The 26,191-nt window shown below is 49.0% G+C and overlaps 1 protein-coding gene across 2 annotated transcripts in view; it reads right to left on the bottom strand.

The window, feature by feature from the left end:
- The window catches only part of SMAD3 (SMAD family member 3), a 115,625-nt gene that overhangs the window by 26,326 nt on the left and 63,108 nt on the right, over positions 1 to 26,191 (bottom strand). The window contains exon 2 of one of the 2 annotated variants that reach the window (XM_017672541.3): positions 2,048 to 2,115. The exons of the other annotated variant lie outside the window; for it this stretch is intronic. The gene's annotated coding sequence lies outside the window, so the exon portion shown is untranslated. The remainder of the gene's footprint in view (positions 1 to 2,047; positions 2,116 to 26,191) is intronic. 2 annotated transcript variants of the gene reach the window in all.

The following is a 26,191-nucleotide window of genomic DNA, read 5'->3' as shown; positions in this document are numbered from 1 at the left end:
ACGGGAGAATCACCGACTGTCAGTGCTGGACAGGGGCCCCGGAGAGAACTCAGGGGCCCACCAAGGAAGACTGAGGGCACCCCCTAGGGCTGGCAGAGCATACCTGGAACCTACCAGGCCCTGGCGCAAGCTCTCTAACCCCCCAGCCCGCTGTCCCCAGATGACAGGGCTGGCAGTTGAATCGTGCTCTGAAAAGACCCGTGAGTCAGTCAGGTGGAGATGTGCGGAGGGGAACAGGGCTAAGCAAGGAAATCAGAGTTCTTTAGTTATGAACGCGAGGGCCACGGTGACACTGAGAAGGCAACAGGCACACAGGGTGGCTCTGACAGCCCCGGACACTCACCCAGGTCCACCCCCACGCATCAGGAAACAAGAAAAACCCTCCCTCTTTAAGCTGGTACTTGTGATGAGGGAAAGAGGGAAACCAAAGGGAATCTGGGAATCCCTTTCAGTGTGAGGGTCATTCACAGGTTGACCCAGGTGTCACCACCCACAGCTCTCTCCTAGTTCAGAGCTAAGGTCCAAGGGGTGGCATGCAAGCTGAGCAGGAGACGAGCCTGCGCCCATATCTGGATTAGTTCTGCAACAGTCCTCAGCCTGGCTGGGCCAAATGCACCAAAAATGACAGTGCCTGGTGCAAACAATGCCTTCTGTGGTGACTTGGCCTCTGAGCAGCTGTGACCTGGCGCCCCCACCTCTCAGGCCAGGCCAATGTGTGGTCCCTGGACCAGCAGCATGGGTCCATGGAAGCTTGTTAAAAAGGCAGAATCTTGGAGTCTACCTCAGTCTACTAAATCAGAACCTTCCTCTTTAGAAGATCACCAGGCAATCTATATGAAAAAAACATTGGCGCAGTGCTATAGGACACACAGCCAAGGGCCCAGGGGCGCAGGAAGCACCCTTGGCCAAGAGTGAGAAGGGGAGGTGGGAGGTTCTGAAGGGACATGAGATTTCAGATGACATCCAGTATCATCATTATTTAACAAATACTGAATGAGCTCTAACTTACTATGCGTGGTACTAGGGACCCTGTGGTGGGGGAAAGTAAGACAGACCACAGAGTGGCCCATGCTGCCATGGAGCTTCCAGTCCAGTGGGCAAGACCAGCATCAATCACATAATCATAGACAACCACAGTGACAAACTGTGCAAGTATTCTGAAGGAAAAGTGCCAGCAACCACGACTATATGACCATGAGTGCGGACCTTGCTTTGCTGAAGGGCTGGACAGGGCATCTCTGCAGTGGTGGCTGACCAGAAAGTCTGAAGGATAAGTAAGAACTAAATGGGCCGGCGGGGGCATGGGAGGAGGGCACTTCAAGTAGAGAAAGGGCATATGCAAAGGCCCTGGGAAGGGCAGAAGGAGAGAGAGAACTGGGTGCAAAACGAGACTAGGGGAGTGGGCAGGGTTGACTCTGCAGAGCCTTGGAAGTCATGGTAAGAGGTTCCGCCTTTTTTTCTAAAAGCCATAGGAAGCCTGAGATGTTTAAGAGGGCTGAGCATGTGTGTGCGCAAAGGAGACAGGCCTCGTGGTAATTCGGGCTGGCTGCATGGAAAGCAGACTGGGGTGGTGGGGGTAGGGACTCAGAGTGACTGAGACAGGTGCTCATGAATGAGGAGGACCCAGTGGCAGTAGTGCTCCGCCAACATGAAGGCCCAGCCTAGCGTCCCACCAGTCAGGGGGCCCGACTTTTCTAATAGCTGGGTAGGGCTGGCAGAGCGGCGTTTGCAAGCTTCCCCTTCCTGGCCCTGTATAACTGAGGGCTCATTTGCCTGAATAAACAGAATTTACGGGCACTCTGAGAGGGGCGGAGGGAGTGCGAGCCAGATGCAGCCAGAAGCACCAACCAGAGAGAGAAACAAAGGAAGCCAATCAAAGTACCCAGTGGGCTGGCGATGGGGAAGGACAGACAAAGGTCAGAGCTGGGCTTGGGCACAGGGACTGACTGGGGAGCTGCTGACTAAGGGCATCTTTGAAGGATGTAATTACCTCCCTCCTGTGAGGCCCCAGACCAAGGAACCCCCACAGCCAAAAAACAGTAATTACCAGGCCTGGGTACAGAAGGAAGACTGGCAGAGGTGAGTCCTGAGGTCAGGATGGGGTTCTACTCTCCTCTGTAAGACAAGGGATAAGTCACAGGGTCTCTGGGGCCCTCAGTCACTTCATCTGTGAAATGGGAACATTCTCCCAGCCCTGTCCTCCCACAGCTCAGTGGCCACTTGAAAGTGCTTCCGAAGCATCGGCTGATGAGTGTCATCACTCCACGGGGCCAAAGCCACCCTCCAGAGCTTTGCCCCGGATAACTGGGTGAGTCCTGGCGTTGAGGAGGGAGAGAGGGAGGGTGGGGAGTGATGAGTGGGGACGGAATTATCCAGCTATTCCTTCCTGTTCTCTTGCAAAGCCATGGCGTGCCCACCGACCAGGAGGTGGCCACGTTCCCTCGAGCGTGACCAAAGCCCCAGCAGAGGGCCAGCTGGGCATCTGTAGCTGCCACAGCAAGGGGGCCCTGGAGAATGGCTCAGGCCAACAGTGGGGAGGGATGGGCTGTGGAGGGGCCCCACCTGGCTCAGGGGGCGGGTGCTGGTGGACAGCGTGAGAGAAGGGTCTCCGAGTCCAAGGGGCCAAGAGCAGAGGAGAATGAGTGACAGGCCTGAGCCTTAGGGGAGGCAGGCAGAGGGGACAGGGCACTGGGCACTCCGGATGAGGGGGGACAGTCATACACAGCCCCAGCAGCCTGAACTCCAGAACCAGGCTGCCCGGGCCAGGCACCTCCCTCGACAGAGGTGGGGAGTGACCCTCGAGGCCTCACACCTGCTCAGGGACATGCAAGGGAAAACGGGGTGTGTGTCGGGGAGCAGGAACAGGACAGCCACGGGAGACGTGAAGCTCTGAGGTGAGGCGGGTTGTGATGTGGTCGTTGGGGGTGTTTGTAGCAGGTGGGGAGAGTTAAGGAGGTGGTAAAGTAGGACAGGAGGTGAACCCCATCTGCGTGTAGAACACTTCAGTTTCCTGACTCCTCATCCCCCCCTTTCTGTGTTACATGCTGCCTCCTGTCAGGGCACAGAAAGCTCTGGGCACAGAGGAAGGAGCAGGGAGGAAGGAGGAGGAGAAGGGGCATGGGGGTGCGTGGAGGAGGGGTACTAGGGAGGGGGGAGGAGGGGGGAGGAGGGAGGCAAGAAGCATCATCCTCTGCTCAAATACAAGGAACTGAATGGATGTGCTCATCTCTGTCCTGCTCACGGTAATGAGCAGGACCACAGAGCAAACAGGGGGAGAGCAGATGGCCAAAGGGGACAGACCTAGCAGCAACCCAGCACCTGTTAGGAAGTTCACAACAACAGTGCTCCCATTTGTGCCCCAGAACCTGGGAGACACTCAGGTGTCAGAGGCACCACACTCCTCAAGATGAGGCTGTGAACAGGAGGGCCGGTGGGAAGTCTGCAGAGGCGGCAGGAAGATCCCACTCCCCTCCCCAAGCCCCTGCAGGCAGGACATCCTCAGCCCTGGGAGACAGACGCGTTCGCTCTCTGCAGAAAATGAACTGGAGCACCTGGACCTAGAGGGGTTCCCCAGGGCACAGCTCGGGGTGGGGTCAGACAAGGGCTGCAAACAAGATTTTGTCAAAGTTCCCTTGCTCACTGGGTACCCAGGACAGTGAACGGCAGGCCCGTACCCTTGGTCCATCTTGTGGAGAAATTAAACAGCCCAGCACAAGAAAAGACCTGCTATACAAACATTTGGGGACCCCCGAAAAAACAGCCCTGTTCTTGCCATCCTATCTTACAGGGAAGCCCACCAGCCAACAAGCCCTTCCATGTGTGCCCATACATAAAGCATTCTGTCAGCTTTTCACCACCTCACTCACAGCATGAATACACAGCCTGAATCCCCAGTCATTTAAAGAAAGCCTCTAATAGGAGGTAGAGAGACAGAAATAGTGTGTGTGTGTGTGTGTGTGTGTGTGTGTGTGTGTGTGTGTGTGTGTGTGTGTGTGTGTGTTGGGGGTTGGGGGTGGAGGGAGACAGAAATCTGAGACAATGCAGAGCAGAGAAAACTTATAAACAAAATAAAGCAAAAACTGGTCTCAGAGAGACAAGCTATTGCAATCCTGAAACAGGAAACATTTATAGACTATTAAAAAAAAACCTCTTGGCAATAAAAATAATAATAATATATATTAAAAATTTAAGAGACCCTTCTTGAGTTTTCAGACTACAAAAGTGAACAATCAGTTAAATTTTTAACAATCAAGGCAGTGTGGTAGGGGCGAAAAGCCTGTTAAAACAGATCAAGGAACCTAATGAAGTCCAGAAATAGTCAAATATATATGAATAGCAGATTTTCGACCAAGGTCCAAAGACAGTTTAGTAGAGAAAGCACAGTCTTCTCAACAAATGGTGCTGGAACAAACAGATACCCGTATGCAAGAAAATGAACTTCAATCTACACCTTGCACCCTATACAAAAATTAACTGAAGCGGGTCATAATATAAAGCCTAAAACTGTATAACTTCTAGAAGAAAACATAGGAGAGACTCCCTGTGACCTTGGGAAAGGCAAACATTGCTTAGATACCACATCAGAAGCATATTCCATTAAAAAATAAAGTTGATAAACTGGACTTCATCAAAATTTAGGCTTCTGGTCTTTGGAAGACACTGTTAAGAGAAAAAGAAAAGCCACAAATTGGAGAAAATATTTGCAAAGTAAGTATCTAATAAAGGACCTGTTTCCAGAATTTATCAGGAACTCTGAGAACTCAATATTATAAAAACAAATCACTATTTTAAAAAAACAAAAAAACAGGCGAACAACTTAAACAGACACTACCCAAAAAGATTTAAAGATGGCAAATGAACACATGAAAAGATGCTTACCATCTCTAGACATTAGAGAAGCGCAAATTAAAACAAGATACCACTACATAATTATTAGAATGGCTACAATAAAAAAGACTGTGCCACATTCTGGCAAGGATACAGAACAACTAAAACTTCATGCATTGCTGGTGGCAGTGTAAAAGGGTGCAACTACTTTGGAAAACAGTTTGAAAGTTTCTTAAAAAGTTCAAAACATACAGCTACTACAGGATGCAGCCGTTTCACTCCTGAGTCCTTACCCAAGAGAAATAAAGGCATCTGTCCCGTGCAAAGGCTTATGCATGAATATTCATAGCAGCTTATTTGTAATAGCCCTAACGTGGAAACTGCTCCGTGTTTGTCAACAGGCAAAGGGATAAACAAAACACAATATACCCAGACAAAGGGAAGGCTACTCAGCAATAAAAAATGACTGATACACACAATGACATGGATTAAATGAAAAATAACCATGCTGAGTAGAAGAAGCCAGGCATGACTCTGTTTATGTAAAATCATAGACTAATTCACAGGAAAAAGGCAAACTTATCTAGAATGACAGAAAGCTGATCAGTGATTGCCTGGGAATGGTGGGTGTGGAGGGTGGAGTGTGGGGGCTTATCAAGGGGCAAAGGTTATGTTTACGATCTATATTGTAGTGGTGGCCTCACAGGTGTATAAACTTGTCAAAAGGCACCGAATTGTACACTTTACATATGTGCAATGCAATTCAAGAGATAAAAAGACAAGAGCATCGAGGTTTTGAACTTGGATAAGCCTGGTTTCAAATATGGACTCTATGCTCTATAACTGTACAAACTTGATCAAATTGCTTAATGTCACGGTCTTAAGTTTTCTTTCATCTGAAATATAAGCCCCTTTGATCAACTGTTGGGAGGACAAACTGATATTTTGTGCAGAAAGCCTTCGGCCTATGGTTAGAATACAATAAATGGCAGCTACCTACTGTCGTTATTGTCATATAACGATGATTACTCCATTACAATGATGATGCCTAGCAAGGTAAGGTACACAACAGGAGCTCAAAACATCAGCCCGCCCTCCTGCTTTGGCACCTGGGCGCACAGCCAGGTGGGCCACAATGAAGCCTCAGTTGGCCTGGTGCTTCTAATTTTCGAAAGGCTTCTGTGTTCTTTACCTCACAGCAGCCCCAGGGCAATGCTGCGTGGGTCTATGAGGCAGACCTCCTGAAGGTCCTGGCTCACGGTCCCCAGTATGTCAGAGAGGCTGGGCTCCCCTCCCAGGATCACACAACTGTCTGTACCGGGCTGCGGCTACAGGCCAGCTTCCCTAGCTGCCAGGCTGGGCTGTGGTGGCAGAGAGACGGTCACGCTCTCCAGCTCTCCAGCATGTGACCACCAGTCTGGCTTGGCAGTATTTTCCAGAAATCTGGTCCATACAATTCCCAACCCCGTGACAGGAGGGCATCCCATTCACCTCTTATGCGCTGGTGACCCCTCCTCTTGGTTTAGTCTGGTAGTATTCCTTCTTTTCCCCTCTGTTCCACTCAAAATACACACCAATGCTTACCAAAGTAAGAATAGTGAATTGGGAGTTTCAGCTGCTGGATTTAATTTAGCCAATGTGTCCGGTACACACCCTCCTAAACTTTACAGGGCACCCAGCCCATTTTCAGTAAATCCGGTAAAAAGGTCTTAATTCTGAGCTGATGTTACCATAAACATGTTTGGTTGCAGAAAAGGGTCTATTTAGGACCCACCCTTTCCCCCAAATCCAGCCCTTCTTCACAGCCCACTCCCCGCTGCTGCGGCGAAGTGTACAGTCCCAGGGACTTGCCTTTGGGGCCCTCCCCGTCTGTGACTGAGATCTCTTCCCATATCCAGCAGCCTCCTGACGAGAGACCTCCAAGTCTTCCTCCAGCATACCCTCTCAAGCCTCTTTGACAGAGGGTTTAATCTTTAAATATATTCTTCACCAGCCGAGCCATTTCCTGGAGCAGGAAATTAGGTTTCCTCCCATTGGCTCCAAGTGGGACCTGTGAAGTGTTCCAAAATGGTGGGAGCCGCAGCCAAGATGCGGGCGTGCCAGGGTCCCAAGCTGGCGGTGAGGCGGGGCCTGCCAGGTGATCCCTGAGTGGAGAGGGCAGGGCTGTGTGGATAAGTAAGCAGACCTTGTAAAGGTCCTGTCTCACTGCACCCAGTACGCCAGAGAGGCCAGGATCCCCTCCTAGGATCACACAGCAGTCTGCCTCGTGCCACGCACATCCTCCGTTATCAGTGGTCTGCTGCCCACGGCCGTCTGGGGGCTGATGTGAAATACCAGCGGGTTTGGACTCTGGTATTTCAACTCACTGGGGGTTGGGAAGAAGATCGGGAGCAAAGCACATACTCTCCAGATGGGGCAGACACGTTGCTACTATGTGGGAACACAAGAAACAGCAAAACCCCGGCACACCCGGCCTTCACCTAGCTCAGAGCACTGAAGGGGCTTGCCCAGGGTCATCTAACTTCTAGAGGCAGGGCCAGAATTCAAACCCAGACCAGTGCTGAGAAGAGGAGGAGGGTAAACAGTGTTTTTTCTGCTATCCAGGCGGCATCCCTGCCAAGGAAACTGACCTCCTGTCAGTCATCAAATAGTTAACTGAACACCTATGCTACCCCAGCTCCCTGAGCCAAAGAAGTGGACAGAAAGTAAATTTTTAAACACTGTATGTCATTTAACACACACATCACTAAACTTTGTAACTTATTTCAGAGACAAGCTTTCCTTTTTGACTGGCCAGCTGTGCAATCATAACAATAGTGGCAGAAGCTCCGACCACATGAGGTTATCAGATTCTGCTAAGGCCCAGGGAAGCCAGGCACTGTGACTCACTCTTTTCCCTAACTGTAAGTGGGGCGTCATGCTATTTTCTGACCTTGAATACAATACCTAGATATGACTAAACCTTTTCAAAAGGACTTCGTTTTCATTTATGGAGAATCTACCTTTAGGCTTTCAGAGTTAATTTGCATAAAATGTGAACTTACCCCAAATACTCAACTAATGTTGATTTTTTTTGAAGGGGCCCAAAGTATTACATTATAACTCAAAAACCAAACCTTTGGCATCCCTTTCAACTCAATTTGTTCTGTAACTTTACTTCCCCCCAACCCCCTACCAATATCTGCTATGTAAGGAAAAGGGGTTGTTTCCAGCTAGGGGGTGCCAGTTAAAACCACAAACGCTCACTCAAACGCATACTTCCCAGAACAGATGCTGCAGCTGATCCGTCCACCTGCACATTGAATGCACCCCCCGCCCCCCACACGCTTGCGGAATGAGACCTCACCTCTCTCCCTTTGATAACAAGCCAGCTAGCCCGCTCTCTCCCTGTGTTCACTCACCTGCAAGAACATCTCTAGAGTCCATTCTTCGGGCTCTTTGCATTGTATGTGGGTTTTCTTTTCCCTTTTTGTTCTGGTTCAAAATAAAAGCAAGGCCTGAGTGACTTCAAATTTGGGTTAGGTGCTCACTCAGCAGATTTTCTAAGGCGGCAGAAAAACTCTTGAAAAGATGCTTTGCAGGGGTTCCACTTGGCCTTGGAGTGACAGTGGTCTGCTCTGAGATCCCTCTCGCCCTCTGCTGTTCCTTAAAACCCAAGTCTCAGAATGCGCCTTTCTCTCTTCCATGTCCAAAGCCCAGGACAGTGATCTGACTGAGAAGCGCCATAAAAACCCTGAAAACACTCCTGCTGAGAGAGGCATCTGATTTGGGGGTTCACCCTGGCTCCTTTCCCTTCGGTAAACACAGCCAAAACTAAAGCATCCTCTGGTCCAGGCTGAGCCGACTGGGGTTTACGTGTTAAGTCTCTGAGCTGCAGGTGACCACCCAGAGGCCTAACATTCAGGGAGCAGAGTACCCTGGTCAGCGGAAGTGCCGGCTAACCAAAGGACAACCCACTCGGGAGAACTAGGCAGCTGGTACTCAGGAATCTTTCAAGCATCTTGTCTAATCCCTTCCCTTTGTGTGGCTGAGGAAACAGACGGATGGATTAAGCTCCTCAAGGTCACCCAGCAAAGGCAGACGGAGAAGGCAGCTTCCCAGCTGCTGCCCCACTGTGTGACGTCTCTGAGATGTAGGTGAGTCCACTTTCCTGCCTGGTCAGTCCAGTACAGTCAAACACAATTTTTTCTTTGTTGTATTGAATCTTAAGTTGCCTGAAGGTCTCCCTCTTCAGGATGACAAATGTTTTTTAAAAAAATGGGACAAAGCAATTGGTGACTCTGGTTAAAGGATGTCATTCCCGTTCTATCACTGTAACCTTCTGAGGTTGGAAATTTTATCAAAATAAAAGGTTACGAACAAAAAGATGGAGCTGTACACTGAATATACTATTCCCAAACACTTTCAAGGTTTCCTTTGATGGTTGGAGTTTAAATGAAACAGCACTGCTTCCAGCATGGGTGTGGTCTTGTCATTTGGAGCCACAATGAAGCAATCTGGCTAGGTGAAGTTTGTGGAGGGGTCTCGGCTCTGGATAATTGAGGTTTCCACTGTAAACTCTGCCAGGTGATCCCTGCCACAGTGACCAAGCCACTGCTTTAGCCCAGTTTCTCGGCAAGTTCTGTAAGTATGCTAAGCACACTTTTTCATGTTCCCATTCAGACTGGCCTGTGAGGAGCTGAAAATGGGATTTCACAACCCTTGACACTAGTCACTGAACCACGTGCACCAAGAACAAGTCAGTTCCCATCTGAACTTGCAAATGGATACCAAATTAGGGGGACACCCAATAAAACGCTGGGCTGAAGCCCCCAAGCTCCAGAGCAACAGCTTGCCTCTCCTTCCCTCCTCCCCAGGCTTGTTTTCTCAGGTGCACAGCCCCTTGAAGGAGGAAGCCAAGGATCACCTTGCCCTGTCCTCTGCAGGGGGCTGGACCCCACAGAAAACACATGAAGATCACCTGGACCTCAGAGCTGCCTTCTGCCCAAGGGGCCAGGGTGGGCACAGAGTATGTACTTCTAGAAAACAAAGAGGCCGATTTATGGAGAAAGTTCAGCTTAGTTATAATCATCTGTAAAGCACATGGACACTGAGAACGTTTCAACATCAGCCTATGAGTAAGGTGAGTCCCATTGTTTCTCAACCTCAGCTCACCCAACCTTTGGGGCCAGTGATCCTTTGTTTAGGGGGTGGCTGTCCTGTGTATTACAGGGTGTTTAGCAGCAAACCTGGTTTCTACCCACTGGATGCCAGTAGCACCCCCACACCTAGCTGTGACAACCAAAAATGTCTCCAGCTATTGCCAAAGGTTCCCTAAAGGGCAAGTTCACTGCCTGGTGCCCCTTGAGAACCCATGGGATAGGGAAATGCTCTGGGGGTAGGCACAGGTCAGGGAAAACAGCAGCAATTTATACCGCAGAGCAGACGCTTACCCAGCACTTCTCACTCAGTGTCTTACTGGATGCAGGGACCCTGCAGCGCTGGTCTCCTTGCTCCCACTTTATAGGTGAAAGATTCATGTGACGTTGGGTGACTTGCCCAAAGTTGCCCAGAACAGCCAGAAGCAGTGCCCAGCCTTGAACCTGGATGTTCCACCCCTAAACTGGCTCCCCAAGACCGTAAAATACAGTGTTCACTGTGTTAGAATCATCTGAGATTCTCCTTAGGCTCTGGTGAGATTATTGGCCTTGGCCTTTCCCTTCCCCCCAGTGTGAGGAAGGTAGTTGAGTCTGAGGAGGGCTGGGCAGGGAAGGATGAGGATGAGAGGGAGCAAGGAAAGGGAGCAGGGGGGGAGGAGGGGTCCTCCGAAAGCTTTCTACTTAACTGCTTTGGTTTTCACAGACTATTTTTGTTTTCAAGCACCAGCTTGATAGGGACTGCTTTTTCTGGGGTGTCGGCAGGATCACAGAGGTTTCCAGGTACAAAGAAAAGATGCCTAGAGGACCGAGATCCGGGTTGGTCTCTGGTTACAGGAGGAAGGGGAAAGAAGAGTTTCCAGGCCTCCGAGAACTTTCTGGATGGCCATTTCACTCTGCCAGTTAACATGCACTGGGAATGGAATTAAGCCTGAAGATCATTTATTTATTTGTTTGTTTTTAAAGTGATCACTTGGGGAAACTTCAGATACTCACAGCCATTGGCAATGTTCTGATGGGCTTAAGGCAAAAAGCACACTTCACCCCAGCTCTTATTACAGCCCCACTGCCAAATCTCACCTCCTAAAACACAGGGAATTTGAAACGCAGTCACGAATCCAGGTGTGTTTAGCTACCTCTCTCTTCCCATTCTCCTGGGTGATTCGGCCTCCTGTGGTCCTGCTGTGCAGCAGGCCTCTCCACATGGCCGACACTTGGAGGCTGTTTCCAAACTGCTTTTGGGAAACAGAATAATTTGTATTTTCAATCTGGGAGAAAAAATAAAATGTCAGGCTGAATGAAGACCATAGGGCAGAAAGGATTCCTCTGTCTAATGACAATGTGAGGCTCCATGGAGGTAGGGGAGGGACTAAAATGACCAGTTAGAGAAAGAGATTTACTAGCCTCTTAAATCCAACTTTGGAGGGAAAGGTAAGAAGAAAAGAAGAAGCCCTTTTGGAGACTGGTGGATAATTCTCTGTACTTAAACGTTTTGCTCAGCAGAAGAGAAAACCGGGGCTTAGAAGCGACAAAGGGGGACTGAAATACAGATCTCAACCTTCTGCTTAATAAATGCCATAAGACTGAGAAATAGATTTGCTCTCTTAAAAAAATAAAAAGGGCAGGGCACTGAACAATCACCTCCCCTGACAACTGCTCTTTCTCTTGTCTTATCTGCCAGCAAGCTTCAATATTAGCTCACTTCACTACACAAACAATTCCTATTACAGGACTCTTAGTCATCCTGTTTTTCACTTTCTTCCACAAAGCAGAAGCCATGAAGGTCTGAGTATCCTCGCTGGGGCAGTCTTTTCCCAGACCCGGTTCCCAGCCTCCCACCTCCTGCCCCATCAGGTTTGCCTGAAGGCAGAACCGTGAATCACTTCCTGTGGGCGGTCTGCACGTTTGGGGGGTAGGGGGAGGTTTCCCTTCTTTTCTTTGGAGAAGATTCTCACAGACTTTTGGGGTTAAACAAGTGGAACCAGGCGAGGATGATAACTGGCTGCCTTGCCCTATCATAACAAATCAGTTTTCAAAGACTTACAGAAACTGGCAGGCGGGCATTCGTGACTTAGGGGAGTCTGGGGGAGGCGGAGGTGAAGAGGGCAAATCAGGAGGTTTTGTGTTAATTGCACAGTTTTGACTTCCTTAATTATGAGTCACAGAGAGATAAAACAATGTCACAAGTGTTGACATGCAAAGGGTGAGCTGGGCAGCTCACTGACTCCTGAACTGAGAGGGGCAGCTTCTGGGCAAGGCTCCCTCAAGCGCCAATTTTACAATTCCTAGTGCAACGCCACAGAATAGAAACTGGAACAGGAACATCCGGGAATTTCGGTCTTAACCACATTTACAACTCTTTCCCTATTTTTAAAATAAGCCCCAAAGCCTTTAGAATCCTCAAACCTTTCAGTTCAGCCACCAGGGGGGAGCTGGAAGTAAGTGAGACGTGGGAAATAACCACATTTCTAGAAAAAGTGAGTTTAAGGACCATGAAGTTAAACAGCTAATTTTGTGTGCAGAAATAGGGCATTTATTTGCAGGACAGCAATCTCTAACATGTCACAAATACTCTGCTTCCTTCTGGACCAAAGCTTTACAAGCTTACATAAGCACTTTCCATCTAACGGGTAACAAAAATGGATGTCCTGTATATTCTGGGCACCGGTATCCTCAGGACAGTTAAGCAGCCAATTAGCATTCCTTTCAGTCTAAGGAGACAGACTTCCTATTGTCCTAAACAAAAGGTTCTGGTTCATTGGGGGCAATTTCACCTAAGACAGCAAAGAACCCCTATGGGCAGGAAGATAGGAATTCCAAATAAACAAGAAGGGAGGACTTCAGAGAAGCCAGGCAGGCACTTGCAACTCAGGGTGGTAACAGCCTGCTGTGTAAGCTGGCCTCATCAACTAAATGGCTCTTGGCTAAAAGCTGCATCCCAAAAGCAGCTCCTAGCAGGAGCACAGGAAGGCTTCCAGGTGAGGCTCCCTCCCCGGGCTCCCAGTCACTTACAACTCTCTCCCATACCCAGCCCACCCAGGCCCCGCCAAGATTCCCAGTAGCACCCACTCACCACCTCACCAGACTCTTACTTCCCAGAAAGCAGACAGATGTTTTGAGGCCTGATTTACAGGTACAGAAATTCAAACTGCTTAAGTCACCCAAGCAGCAGAGGTAACACATCGCAACCATAGCATGAGAGCGTGGGCTTCTGCACCTCCAAGCCAGAGATCTTCAGCCAGTGGTGGCATGCTGATATGTGTGTCTGGAGGCTTGCATCAGCCCTATGGGAGGCCCATCTATGCCTCTAGCTCAAAAACTGTCCCATCTATGGCTCTTCCTGCAGAATAACCTCTCTCAGTCCTTCCTCCTTCAAAGTCTTATAAGTCTCTGCTATCCTACACTCAGCATCACTTAGCACCAAAGGTGTGGTGCTATTAAATAACTTCCCTGTTTTTCTGGCTTCCCTTCCCAGCTAGATAGGAGCTCCTTGAGGGTAAGACCAAACTCAACTTTCTCTGTACCCTATTTGGAGCACAGGGCTTGCATATTACATTTGCTCACAAGTAGGTCATGATAGTGGAATTATTCCTCTGGGCATCAACAGTCAGAAGATGGAGGAAACAAAAAAACCCTCAGGTGCACTCCAGCTCTATGAACCCATGATGGCATCAATCAAGCCTTACAGCAAAGGGATCACAGACGCATGTTCCTGCCAGACACCCAATACCAGGACTGCTCTTTAAGCAATCATCTGGTCTTGAGAGGTGCAAGTACAAACGGCAAGGGAATGACAGGCACAGGTGCAAGTCAGTGAGGCTGAAGCAGCCAGTGGAAGTACAGAAAGATAAAATGGTTTTGAATGAAGAGGTCCTGCCCACTTTACTTACCATACCAGAAAGAGAAAGGAAAAGTCATCTACGGCTAGGGTTGTAGGCAGGCATTAGATAGAAGGCTTTGTAATAAATTTGCTCAACAAATAGTTGTTGAGTGGAGATTTTTGTCAGCATTGGATTTACCCAAAGAGAAAGCATGCAGACACTGGGCTACACTGGGGTGTCTGTGCTCTTCACACTGGCTGTGATGCTGAACAATGGGGAGGGGGTTCTGTAGGTAGGGGTGATCCCAGTTATAAAATGATGGAGCCAACCCACCTCTAGTGTCTCCTTGCCTTCTAGAACTGATATTCCACATGCCTGTGAAATACGCTGATTTTCAGTGAAAGTACCTTAAAAGGGGCAGTGTTTCCGCTGCCATTCCTTTACTGCATTTAAGCATATATGGCCTTTGAGAAAACAAACTTGAATCATCAATAGCAGCAGGGAAAATACATGATCAAGAATGGGGACTACTAACAAAAATTCCTTTCTTCCCTACTATAAATGGAACAGAGAGGGTTAGACAGAAACTTCAGAACCTGGACTCTTTCTACAAATCAAACCCCAAATCTAACAGTAATCTCAGCAAAACAGTGGCAAGTCACAGCTGTGACATGATATGAAGGAAATAAATTGGTATCAGATAACTCCCTGAGAACGAAGGTAGCTTCCAACCAGAAAGGTGAGGGAGGGTGCAGAACTGCTGACCTCGGAGATCAGAGGCCATGCGGTGAATGACAGGGCTCACACACGTGCTCCCCATCCGCGGCTGGCTTTGGCGGAACCTGACCCGGAACCAGGAGTGAACACAGATGACCTCTTGTGGTATGTTCCAGGCTTAGGAACCAGAGGGCTTTGGAGCTGGGGGAAGGGGGCTCCAAATACCAGCCATTTCGTCCCCCGCTCTTGTATTCCCACACAGGAGGACACAGAAACGATTACCCAGGGATCCTGCTGAATGGATGCCAGTGTTCTTTTCTCTACTCCAGGAATCCATGATCCCAGAACTATCTGTGACCCAAAAGGGAAAACCCAGCTGTGGGCTAACAAAGAAGCTAACACCGCAAGAAAGCGCAGGGACTCCACAAAGAGCAGGAAGCCCAGAGAGGTTTCTGTGAAGGGGAATTGCACCCTGGCCCTTCCCAGCCCCGACGCAGCCAGCTGGGGGGCCCCAGTGCCCTTGCGGCCTGGATTTCAAGTAAGCCTGGGCCTTCTCCGGCTGGGCCGTAAACAGTTCCGGCTCTCTCCTCCCTCCTCGCCAGGCGGCAGGACACCCCTTGCCACTGGGGCCTGGATTGTTTGCTAACAATGGAGGGAACATTAAACAAGGACGGAAGACGGGAAGTGAATCACTGAATTCTCAAACAGCCTCCTAGGAAGGAGCAGGGCAGTGGGAGGGGCCTGGAGGAGCAGGAAGGAAGGTTCCCAGGTCCTCTTACCCCACAACGGGGCGCCCTCAAGCTCTGCCCCGCTGTGACCAGGATGCCGCTCCACGCAAGGGCGAGATCAAGCCCCTGAATTACCCTGGCCACTCCATGAAGCATCCCCGTGTTCCCTGTCCCCTCCATCAGGCGGAAGCAGGGGGAGAGACGCAGGAGTACTCCTCTCCACTGACGCACCTTTGCCCCCAAGCCCCTGAAAATGTCTGAACGTGAGACCAGTGGCTGTGGGCTCTCCCGGCAGAGGGAATGGGCCCATTCTCTCTCCTGCTCAGGATGCCAATTACTAAAAAAAATAAACCCCGTGGGGCAATGGCTGGGCAGGACTTGAGATGGCATCAGAGAAAGGTCCCCGCCTGCCCTGCTCACGCTCTGCACTGTTCCTGGAAGCTGGTGTCGGTGCGGCCACGCCGGCCAGACCTCCCCTCCATGGACCAACTACCTGCCCTGGGCCTGAAATCTGGTCTCTTCCAGGACTGTGTCCTATTTCATTCATACAGTGTGTGGGATGTGCGCAGGCTCACTTTGCAGCTCCAAGCAGGAAGAGCACGTGGTCGGCCAGTCTGTTTATTCAGGGCCTACTATCTGCAAGGCACTTGGTGAGTACCTACCTCAGTTTTCTTAACTTTGCAAAGGATCCCGGACTGATAGACCAGACAGCTATGATTCTGGGTGCAAGAACAGAGCCAAGGGCACCTACAGCTTCTCCAAAGCTCCCCTAATTTTTGCTTTACAGACTCTTTTCATAACTAGCTTTTCCCCTCCCTGCCTCACCATCATTAAACAGGTCACATGGACGAGTTGCTTCCTATAAGCAAGTTCTTTGCTAAATACTTTATATACTTTAATCCTATAGAACAGGGCCCCATTTTCCAAAAGATGACAGTGAAGTTCAGAGAGGTTAAGATTGTTCCAGGTGGTCACACAGCAAGCAGGAGAGCAGAGTGAAACTCTGAATTCCATGCACAAGAGCTGAGGCCTTCCCATTGTGTCATGCTGTTGCCCTGCACACCCGCTTGCCTTGAAGGGGGACATGGAAGAAACAAGATGAGACTGGAAACTGAGACCTGGCTCCTCTCTCTGCCACCTGGGGGACCTTAGGCAAGGTTTCCCTGGGCCAGTTCCCTCGCCAGGAAGAAGAGTGTATCTGGGAAGACTGTCAAGGGCTCACATGAGAGATGGCGCTACACCAGTGTAGGGAATCACCCATCACCTTTCTTCCATGAGCCAGGAAACACTGCCCACCATGGCCGCTTGCTGATCATTCACCCCTGGATTTCTAAGGCCTTCCTGTAACAAGCTGGTGCCCAGGTCAGGACCTTCTGAGATGTGAGAACATTCTAGAAACATTATCCAAGCACACGTTATGTTGCCTTTTTTTTAATGGTACAAGCAGCTGTGAACACAGTTTGAGAGATTAACAACTTCTTTCCCAAGCCTACCAGATTTGGTCAAGTCTTCTTGAAACTCTTACCCTCACAGATCATGAGACTGAAGGTCTAAAGCAGTTGCCTGGGTTTTCCAAGTCCCAGTTCTGCTATTCATGACTATGTGTGAGTTACTCCCACTCTCTGAACCTCAGTCCTCATCTGTAAAATGGGCAGGTTGCACCAGAAATGTCTGAGGTTGCTTCTCTGACAATCTGTGACTATTAATTAATCAGAGGCTTGCTGGTTTTTCTCACACACAGGAGACTTCTTTCAGGGAGTTTCACTGAACAATGACAAAAGGAGCACATTTCCGACTTCCCAGTGACACCACTGGGTTCTGGCTCCTGCTGGGGACTGTCCAAATGCCAGCAACAAAACTAGGTTTGGTAAACTCCAGCCACCACCTTTGCGTGGCTTTGTGAGGCTGAGGGAATCCACAAGGCTTACTTCCTGCCTGCACTCCACCCCCCATCACGCTATGCTCTGAACAGGAACCCCAAAACTGTAGAAACTGCAGCCTGAGATTACATCCCCACGCCTGGCCACAGAAGACTCCAGGGCAGCAAAAGGCTTATCTGCTGTCATATCCTGCACAGCTGGGAAACAGGGCCAGGCCTCGAGAAGGCTGTGGAAGGCAGGGCTTCAACGTTGTTGCAAAGATGATTTAGCTCCAGGTCTAAAAGTACCGCAGCTCCATCACATGTAGTGTGTGGTGCCATTCCTGCTGACAGAACCTTGTGGGCAAATCAACTGCTGGCTGTGACACAAAGTCCTTTTGTGCTCTGCAAGTACCACATCACTAAGTACCTCACTGAGTTACTTGATTAAGTGAAAATTCAGGGCCAAATGAGTTCTATACAAACAATTGCTCTTTCAAAGCCCGTTTGAAGAAAATACTTCTCCATAAGAAACTTGAAACAAAGAGGAAAGCACAAGTGTACACATTCCCCGTTAACATAATTTTACATGGATCACTTGCTTCTGATACTCTGAGCTTAATTTCTTTGCTTATTAAGACATTAAGATCAAAACTCCTATTTACATCCAACAATGAAATATTACCCAGCCATAAAAAGGAATTCATGATTGCAACATGCAAAAACATGAAGAATCTGAAAATAATGATGTTATGTGAAAGAAACCAGACCCACCCCCCACAAAAAAGAGAGTACATCCTGTATGATCCCATTAATATAAAATCTTAGGGAATTCAAACTAATGTATAGTGACAGAAAGCAGATCAGGGACTGTCTGCAGACAGGGTTGGGAGGAGGAGGCAGCCGACAAACAGCAAACAGGAGGGTGATAATCACGGGGCAGGAGGAAACGGCGGGGGGGGGGGGGGGGGGGGGGGTGGACATGTTCATTATCTTGCTGGTGGTGAGAGTTTCATGGGTGTATACATATGTCAAACTCATCAAATTCTACATTTTCAATATGTGCCATTTATTGTATGCCAATTATACCTCAATACAAATGTTAAAGCAAACAAACCACTCCCTAAACTGTGACAGGAAAGTTATCTGAAGCCTGATTGTAAAATGTAGCAAAGCAAGCAAAGCAAAGGGTTTTGCTCCAACGGACTGTATCAAAAATGTCTTCCTCTGCCCATTGCATACAAACTCTGAAAAGAGCCAATACTGAAACATGAATGGGCTGCATAATTATGTTCTAAAAAAGTGTGACAAATATACACACTAAAGATTCCACTGAAAAGTAGTTCTGGCCTATCTGCTACAATAATGTCTTTAACTGTTTAGCTATTCGTGCAGCCCTTTACCTGATGACGTGAAAAATACTCCTGTGCTGACACTGCTCTGAACAACTGTTCATCAGTGAAAATCCCTGAAGGGCAAAGCATCCCAAAGTGGGTCACCAAATTTCAAGTCGGCATTGCAGAATAAATTATACACGGGGGCCCCCACCCCTTGCTCAGTGGTGCCGGGGCTAGAGCACGGAGGGCTGGCTCTTCTGCCTGGAGGTCTGGTCTAGCCAGGAATGTTGCACTGAGTAAGGGCACGTGCCAGGGAAAATGAGCACGGTGTTCAAACCGAGGAGTGAACTGCTAGGTGCTGGATGCCTACCTCTGTCCTGCATACAGGCATCCATGAGGTCATGAACCACATGGACCTCTTCACAAGCATCACAGGACTATTTTGTGAGGCCTTTTTTTTTTAATCTCCTTTAAATTTTGAGGTTACTACAGTTTCACGGTTGTTTAGCACCATGTTTTTCTGATGTTTTCAGATGCCAGCAGCCTCTACAGTCACTCAGCCCACCAGAATCCTCCTATTCCAAAACAAACCAGATGTCAAATCTCTGTCCATCAAGGAGCCTGAGATTTGAGAGTGGGAGGGATTCTTATCAGGGACATTGTTTGGAACGCTCCTATCTAGGACACTGAGCAGAAAAAGCACTTAACACACTTAAGATTGACACTAGGGGGAAGCAAAGGTGGGGGGCAACATTAACAAGGTGAAAAATAGAGTGCTGCCATTCCTGAAGGAAATTCTTTCCAACCCGTTGGTGATCTGTCCTCAAAAGTTCTGCACAAAGACCTAGTTTATTGCCAACCCAGCCCCGGGTCGCGTTTCTAGTACGATTCCACGCAGACCATGGAGGCTCAGTAAACGTTCACAGATGGTGATGAATTCCTACTTGTAGCCAAGTTCACGGGCGGGGGGGAAGACCTAACTATTCAACATTTGAACGCTGATAGTCCTGAAACAATCGGGGAAAGAAAAGATACACAGAAGAATGAGCACACAAACAAATACGAAGAAACCAGCAGAATGCCTAAGAGCAGTGGAAGCCAACTACCTGATCCCGCTGTGTGGGTCTGAGCGAGTTACTTAAGCTCTCTTGTGTCTTAGTTGCCTCAGACCACCCTGTGGGTAAGTATTATTGCCCCCAATTTAAAATCCATGCTGCAGGAGATCTGAAATGTGACATTTCACAGCATCAAGGGCAGACAAGTATGCTGTTCCTTCTCCCCAACCCCAGATGAACTGAGTCAGTTTCATTCAGAGCTGTACAGGCTTTTCCGGGGCACCTAACAGCAAGTTCAGCTACCGGAGGGGACAAATACGCCAGGACCTGCTGGGAGCCCATCAGAAATAACAGCCAAGAACCAGAAAGGGTGTAAGGCCTAGCAGTCTAGTGGGTGTACAGAAGGCAGCCTCCAGGTATCAGACTTTCTGGATATGAAAGTCTAGCTTAGAGGTCACTTAACCCCACAACCACAGAATACAGAGCTCTACTAGAAAGCTCTGCCGTGTACAGAGAGGAATTCAGTTTGCTCCAAAGTGACTTCTGCCTCCCAGTCCTAGTAGGGACCCTCAGAGACCCTGCAGAACGAACTAAGTGTCCCTGGTTGGGCTCCCTGGGTTCCGGCTTCCTCATCCCAGGTCTTCTCTCAGATGAGGTGTTAAGCTGCCATCCAGTGAACTTTTCAGGGTCTGAGAACTAGACCCCTTCCATATCCCCCAAGATTCCTCCCACTGCATCCAACCTGGTTATAATCCCAGTTGAAAGGCACAGAACCACAGCAGTTCATGATCACGCGTCCACCAGCATGAGTAAGACTCAGCTTATCCCAACACGTGAAACAGAAAACACGGCATGACAGACAGAGTGCTTTGAACATAACAGGTGCTCAATAAATATTTATGGTGCAAATGAACGCTCAACAGAAGCCAAGTCAAGCTCCTCTCTCCTCTTCCCCACCTCACTCGTGTGGTCAAGCCGGGCAACTTCCGTAGAAACTTCCCATTGCCGGAATTCGGAGACACAGAAGACAGCCACCAATTAATTGGTCTGGGCCGGAGGTCGAAAATAGGCAGCGGCCCACAGATGTTGTGCTTGGCCTACACAGTGCTTTTCAAAGTTTTAAATGAGTTGCCAACTTTTAAAAGCTGGAAGATTTCATATGTTAATCTAGATCTTTGGCTTCTCTTGAAAAAAAATCAGGTCTGGCGATACTTGGCCACTGGCTGAGGCTCAGTCGCCAGTGCTCCTTTAGACTGGGAAAGACACCTCAGTCCTGCTTTGTCCTCGTTCACCGGGCCCCACTTCCCGCGCGCCACCTGTCCCTGTGACCATCTGAGCTCGCGACTCCGGCCTGCGCTTCCCACTGGGGAAGCAGCACTCCTTACAAGACAGAGTGGAACCTGAAGGGACCAGGGACTGGCCTTTGTAGGGCAACCCCATGTCCATTTGGCACTTCAAGTCACACCTCTTGTCCTGGTGTCATTATTAACGACAGCCCCTTTCCCTCTCAGAGTCCCGGTTTAGGTGACATGGTGCATGGTCACGTGAGCATCTCTGCCAGTTCTAGACCCGCCTGGCTCACTCCAAGGATTCTGTACCCAAAGCCCTCAGAGGGAAGGCCACTTGCTCTCTCCATAGCTTCCCAAGCTGAAGACTGCAAACTTCTGGCAGAGTTCACTCCATGAAGGATGCCTTCAAAACACCCTGTGAAGCTCACAGCCTGCAGAGAACCAAGTGCCAGGGGAAGCAAGGGAGAGACGGCCAGGACTACACAGCGCGGCTGGGGCAGGCAGAGGTCCAGAGAGAAAAGGAGTCTAATAACCAATTCCCCCTGGCCGAGTACTATTTCTCTTACCTGAAGAGAAAGGGAGAACAAAGGCCCCCCACCTTCCTCCCTCCGCGCCCCCCCCCCCCGCTTGTGGTGGGGGCTGGGGAAGGAGAGAGGACGGCAGCCCTTAGGGTGAGTGAAGTCATCAATTTGTACTTATTGCCTCTTCCAGAACCTTCCACCTACTTGGATCAAACACATTCACTTGTCAGAGCCAGGGGCACAGATTCTACCCACGCCTTCAGGCAGACTTCCCAAACCTTTAACTGAGTGAAGATGGGTCAGGATAAAAAAAAAAATCTGTTTACCCACCTTCTCAGGGGCCTTTTAGCAAAACTGGGGCCATACCCCACTTTAGACAGGAGCCATGGAGAGGCACAGCCTTGGGAAGGGTTGCAGGTGACATGAGCTGCTTTCCACACGAACTGCCAACACCCAGCCGGCCAGCTCCAGGACCCTAGGGCTGCTGCCCTCTTAAGGATATCCTACTGCACCTGCACTGCACCTAGGCCAACACAGCAGCTCTGCACCAAACCTCAGATCAAAGGATTCCCTTCCTCGTCTTTAATGGGTTGAAGGCCAGGGAGGGAATGATCTCAGTGAGGGGGAGGGCAACAGACCTGCCTTCTCCCCCAGGAACAATCTGGCGGAGCAGACAGTGTGCAAGGGGGGAGGGCAAGGCAGGAAGCCCAGGAGTATTGTCTTGACATTTTATGAGAAAGCCTGACGTAACTGGATAGCACAGGGCATCTGAGGCTTATTCTTTCCCCTGTGAGCAGATAGAAGAAAATCTGGTTCTTAAAAACCTTAAGGTCCATGTGAACTTAAATCCCTGACCTTCTTCTTTTCCAAAGTGAGCACATCACACAAGAATCGCTGCAGCCAGAATCTGTTTTTAAGTTTCCTTTGGTACCAGCCTCAGAGAAGTCCAAGCCCATTTTATTAGGCAATGGAGAGCTAATTTAAGGCACAATCTGTATCTAAATGGATTCCCAACACTTCAATCTCTCAAAGGTAATTTTGTAAATAGGCACAGTGAAGGGTCTGCTTTGAAAAGTGGGCAGGGAATCAGCTACAGTTGCTTAAACACTGATCAAATTAAACAAAAAACACATCAAAAGAAATTGTATTTTACATCTTCCCTGATCAAGTCAACTAACAGCTTTGGTTTGGAGGGTTAATGGGGTGGAGTTTTCACATCTTGTAGGGAAGGGAGGGGTTGAGGGGTATATATAAATTCTCAGCTGGCTTTTGGCCAGGGCCATTCTTATTGATCTAGACAAACCCAAATTATGAAGCCTAACATGACTTGTATATATACAAGTAGCCATCTGAAAAGTCACAGGCCTAATTGAAGGAGACAGCTAGAAATCAAAGGAAAGACAGAGGAACAAAAAAATGCCCTGCCCCACAGAGCAGCATTCCAGCTGCCTGGAGAGGCCAAGCAGAGGCTCTTCCTTCGCGGGGAGGTGGATGTTTACTTACACAGATGAGTTCGCTTCCCCTGGGTGCAATTGTCCCAGGGAGCCACTCAGCGCAGCCATGATTGAAAAGAACAAATAGCAATGCTCGCCAGCAGGCTCTCCCTGCTCTCCCCACACATTCTGCTGCAATGGCAGGCTTGGCCCTGATGTCATGCGGGGGAGCAAGATCGCGGGGTCTGGGACTGAGCAGAGGGCCATGAGCAGTGCCTCTGCTCCACCCACGCAGGGGGTTTCCTACAGGAACAGAGGCTTCCTAACACCCCAAGCATCCGTGTCCCCACCCAGAGCAGGATAAAGCCAGAACTCTGGCCAGCAAACCCGTGGACTGATGGAGCCATTCCAGAGAGGACAGGGGACTTGTCCCCAGTGTGGGGCTTCTGACATCCCATCCACTGTGCTTCTTAGGGTACCATCCTGCTGCTGCCCTTTGTGACACTGGCCCAGGGTGCAGGCACTAAGTGTTTGTGAATTTGGGAGGTCATAGGGCAGAAAGCCTGGAATCTGACGATGGAGATAACTTAGCCCTCCCTTGGAGAAGCCTGACCTCTAATAGCTCCCATTTTCTCTGTCACTAAAAGGAAAGCATTGGCAACACTCAGAAAGGAGAAACCCAAAGGGAGAATAATAGTTTACAAATTTGTTCCAGACTCTTTAAGAAACTAGCGAGACATTTTGACCTGCCATTCTGATCTCCACAGCATCCGGGCTAGATTACCAAAACAAATTAGGACTTGAGAGAAAGAATCAACCCCAAACTGCAATGGCTAAAATCACACACCTTCAACATTTGTTGAAGATAAACGGATGGAAGAGACCTATCTTCTTGGCAACATTGAAAAAATGCAACATCAACTCAGGATGGAAGAAAACCTTGGAGAAAAAAGTTCAACACTACATAAAATGGAAAGCAGCTGAAACTGCAGGCCATGGAAGTCACTGACTAAAAAACTGATGAAAAAAATCCAATAACTCGGGTATGCAAAGTTTTACCCAGGAAAATTGGACGTGATGGAAATAATGGCATGAAAGAAAATTCCCAAGTGGCAGAAGCTAAAATAGGTACCAACTGCAGGCAAGCAAGCAAACAAAGGCTTGCTTTTGGGTGGGTGTAGAGGTAGGGTAGGCATGATTGATTTTAATCTTTACTTACAGTACAGTTGTGATCAAAGAAAAAGGCCAAAACACTTGCTCTAAGAACACTGACTCCAGAATCTATTTACTCACATGAAAGGTCCAGATGACCCTGGGAGCTGAAGGTGGCACAAGCTTGCATTTGCAGTTAAACATGGGGTGGCGTCAAGTGCTAAGTCAAAGGCAATGGATTTATGATTTTCAGAACTTCAATTTGGGAGCAGGTGGATTTGTTCTCTCTCTGAGGTTTTCCCCCTGGCCTTGGGTGTTCAGGCTCCTTTTCCCAAATGCTGATCATCTGCTTTGGTGGTTCAAACACATTCCGATGGGGTTATTTGGCTTTACAAACAATGCTCTACAAAATCCTGGCCAGGAAGGACACACACCGATTTCAAGGGTAAATACCTGGGAGGAGGGAGGGAGAAGAATGTGGAGGGGGCAGGGGCAACCCGGGCGACGCCAGCAATCTTTTAATTTTTTTCTTAGCAAAGAAGTAAGACATTACAGATATCTGAAGTGAATACAGATTAATATGAACCTTTGTTAACTACAAGGGAAGGTCTGTGGGCAAGTTTACCCGTGACTTCTAGGTTTCACATTTTTATCATGCACCAAAAACACACACACAAGGCCCCAACAACAATAGACCTAGGCAGGGAACTGCTTCTGGCGTCTTGGAGAGGGTGTCTGCATCAGCACAGGCCCAGCTGAGAAAATCAAAGTTCAAAATCCTTTGGTATGTAAACACTTGGGAAATTCTTGGCCTGAGAGCATATACAGCAACATATTAACTTGTCTCTGTCTTCTAAAATTTTTGTTATCATAGGAAAAAAGAGTTATTTTTTTTTAAAAAAAGCAAATGAGTATAAGAGAAAATGAAAACTATTATTTAGAGAGGGCCTGCTTGGTACCAGGCACTTTGCAAGAGGTTTCCGGTATCAGCTCTCTAATCTTAACTATGAAGAAGGGTGTTGTGACCCCTTCTTCTCCCAGAGCAAGAAACTGAGCTTCCAAGAAGCAGAGCCATGGTCCAAAGTCATGTAGCCAGTCGGGGGTGCTGAGAGCGGCAGGCTGGGCCTCACTGAGGCCCATCTTAACTTCACGTTGCCAGAGCCCGGATTGCCCATCCCTGGGAAAGACAAGGAAACTTCCCCAAGGCAGCCTTTCTCATCTCCTGCCATCTCATCTCCTGCTGTTCCCAAACCAGGCTGTCCAGTCCCCAACACCTTCTCAGGTTCCACGCCACTCTCCCAGGCCAGTGACACCTGGGACACACCTCTGAGCAGGACACTGGGAGGTTCTGAAAGGCAGACAGTTCAGGTTCTGATTTTTTCCCCATCGGCCTTATTAAACTTCCCCTCTTTAAACCTCAGTTTCCTTGTCTGTAAGATGAAGACATCACTGCCCCTTCTTATGTGGTTGCTGTGAGTGGCAGGTGCTAAAACACACCTAATCGCGCTTAGAACGGGGCCTGGCACAGCCGCTTATACAATATTTACCATCAGTATAACAGTCCTTGACAACTCTGTGCAAATACAGTTTTTCTGAATACCTGAACTTCAGGCTGAGAGCAGGAGTCGTGGCCACCACAGAACTGAGGGTCAGAGGGGAAGGAACTGAAGCCCAAGAGGCTGGAGTGGGGTTAAGTGTCCACCCAGGAAAGAGAGCTGTGCAACTCACAAGAAAGGTCCCTCCCAGCCCTTTAAAACATCCTGTTAGCAAGAAGAGCAACAGATTCAGCAGGGCTTTGCTTAGAGCTGCTCAGCCAGTTCAGGGTCCGTGTCACACATGCACACACACACACACACACACACACACACACTGCAGAAGTGATGACATCACAGGCCTTCACCTCGAATGGATGGGGAGCAGTACTTCAAAAGGCCTCTGACTGCCACTCAATGGCATCTTAAAGCCCCAGTGCATCTGAGCTTAGGGAGTTGCAGGCAGAGATCCTGCCACAAACATCTCCACACTGACACACATTCACTACTAATTAACCACAGGCTGATTTCCCTCTCAGAGCAGCAGTTAGAACAAACAGTGCCGGGCCCTGGCTTGGACTGAGCTTTGGGAATAGCTAGACTCCCTAAAGGCAGGGGGAAACTGCCGCGTTCTCCCTTCCACCAGCACGTCTGAGCCCCGCGTGCGTGGAAGTGGCTGCCGGACCAGATAGCTCCATTACCTTGACTCTAACAAGGAGCATTGCTTCAGCCATGAGCACATCTCAAGTGCTGCCGGGAGAGGCTCAAGTGGACCAGCACCCGGGA

This window comes from Manis javanica, chromosome 8 (genome assembly GCF_040802235.1).
Source record: "Manis javanica isolate MJ-LG chromosome 8, MJ_LKY, whole genome shotgun sequence".
In the NCBI taxonomy this organism is placed as follows: domain Eukaryota; kingdom Metazoa; phylum Chordata; class Mammalia; order Pholidota; family Manidae; genus Manis; species Manis javanica.
This window is presented reverse-complemented; position numbering and strand designations above follow the sequence as displayed.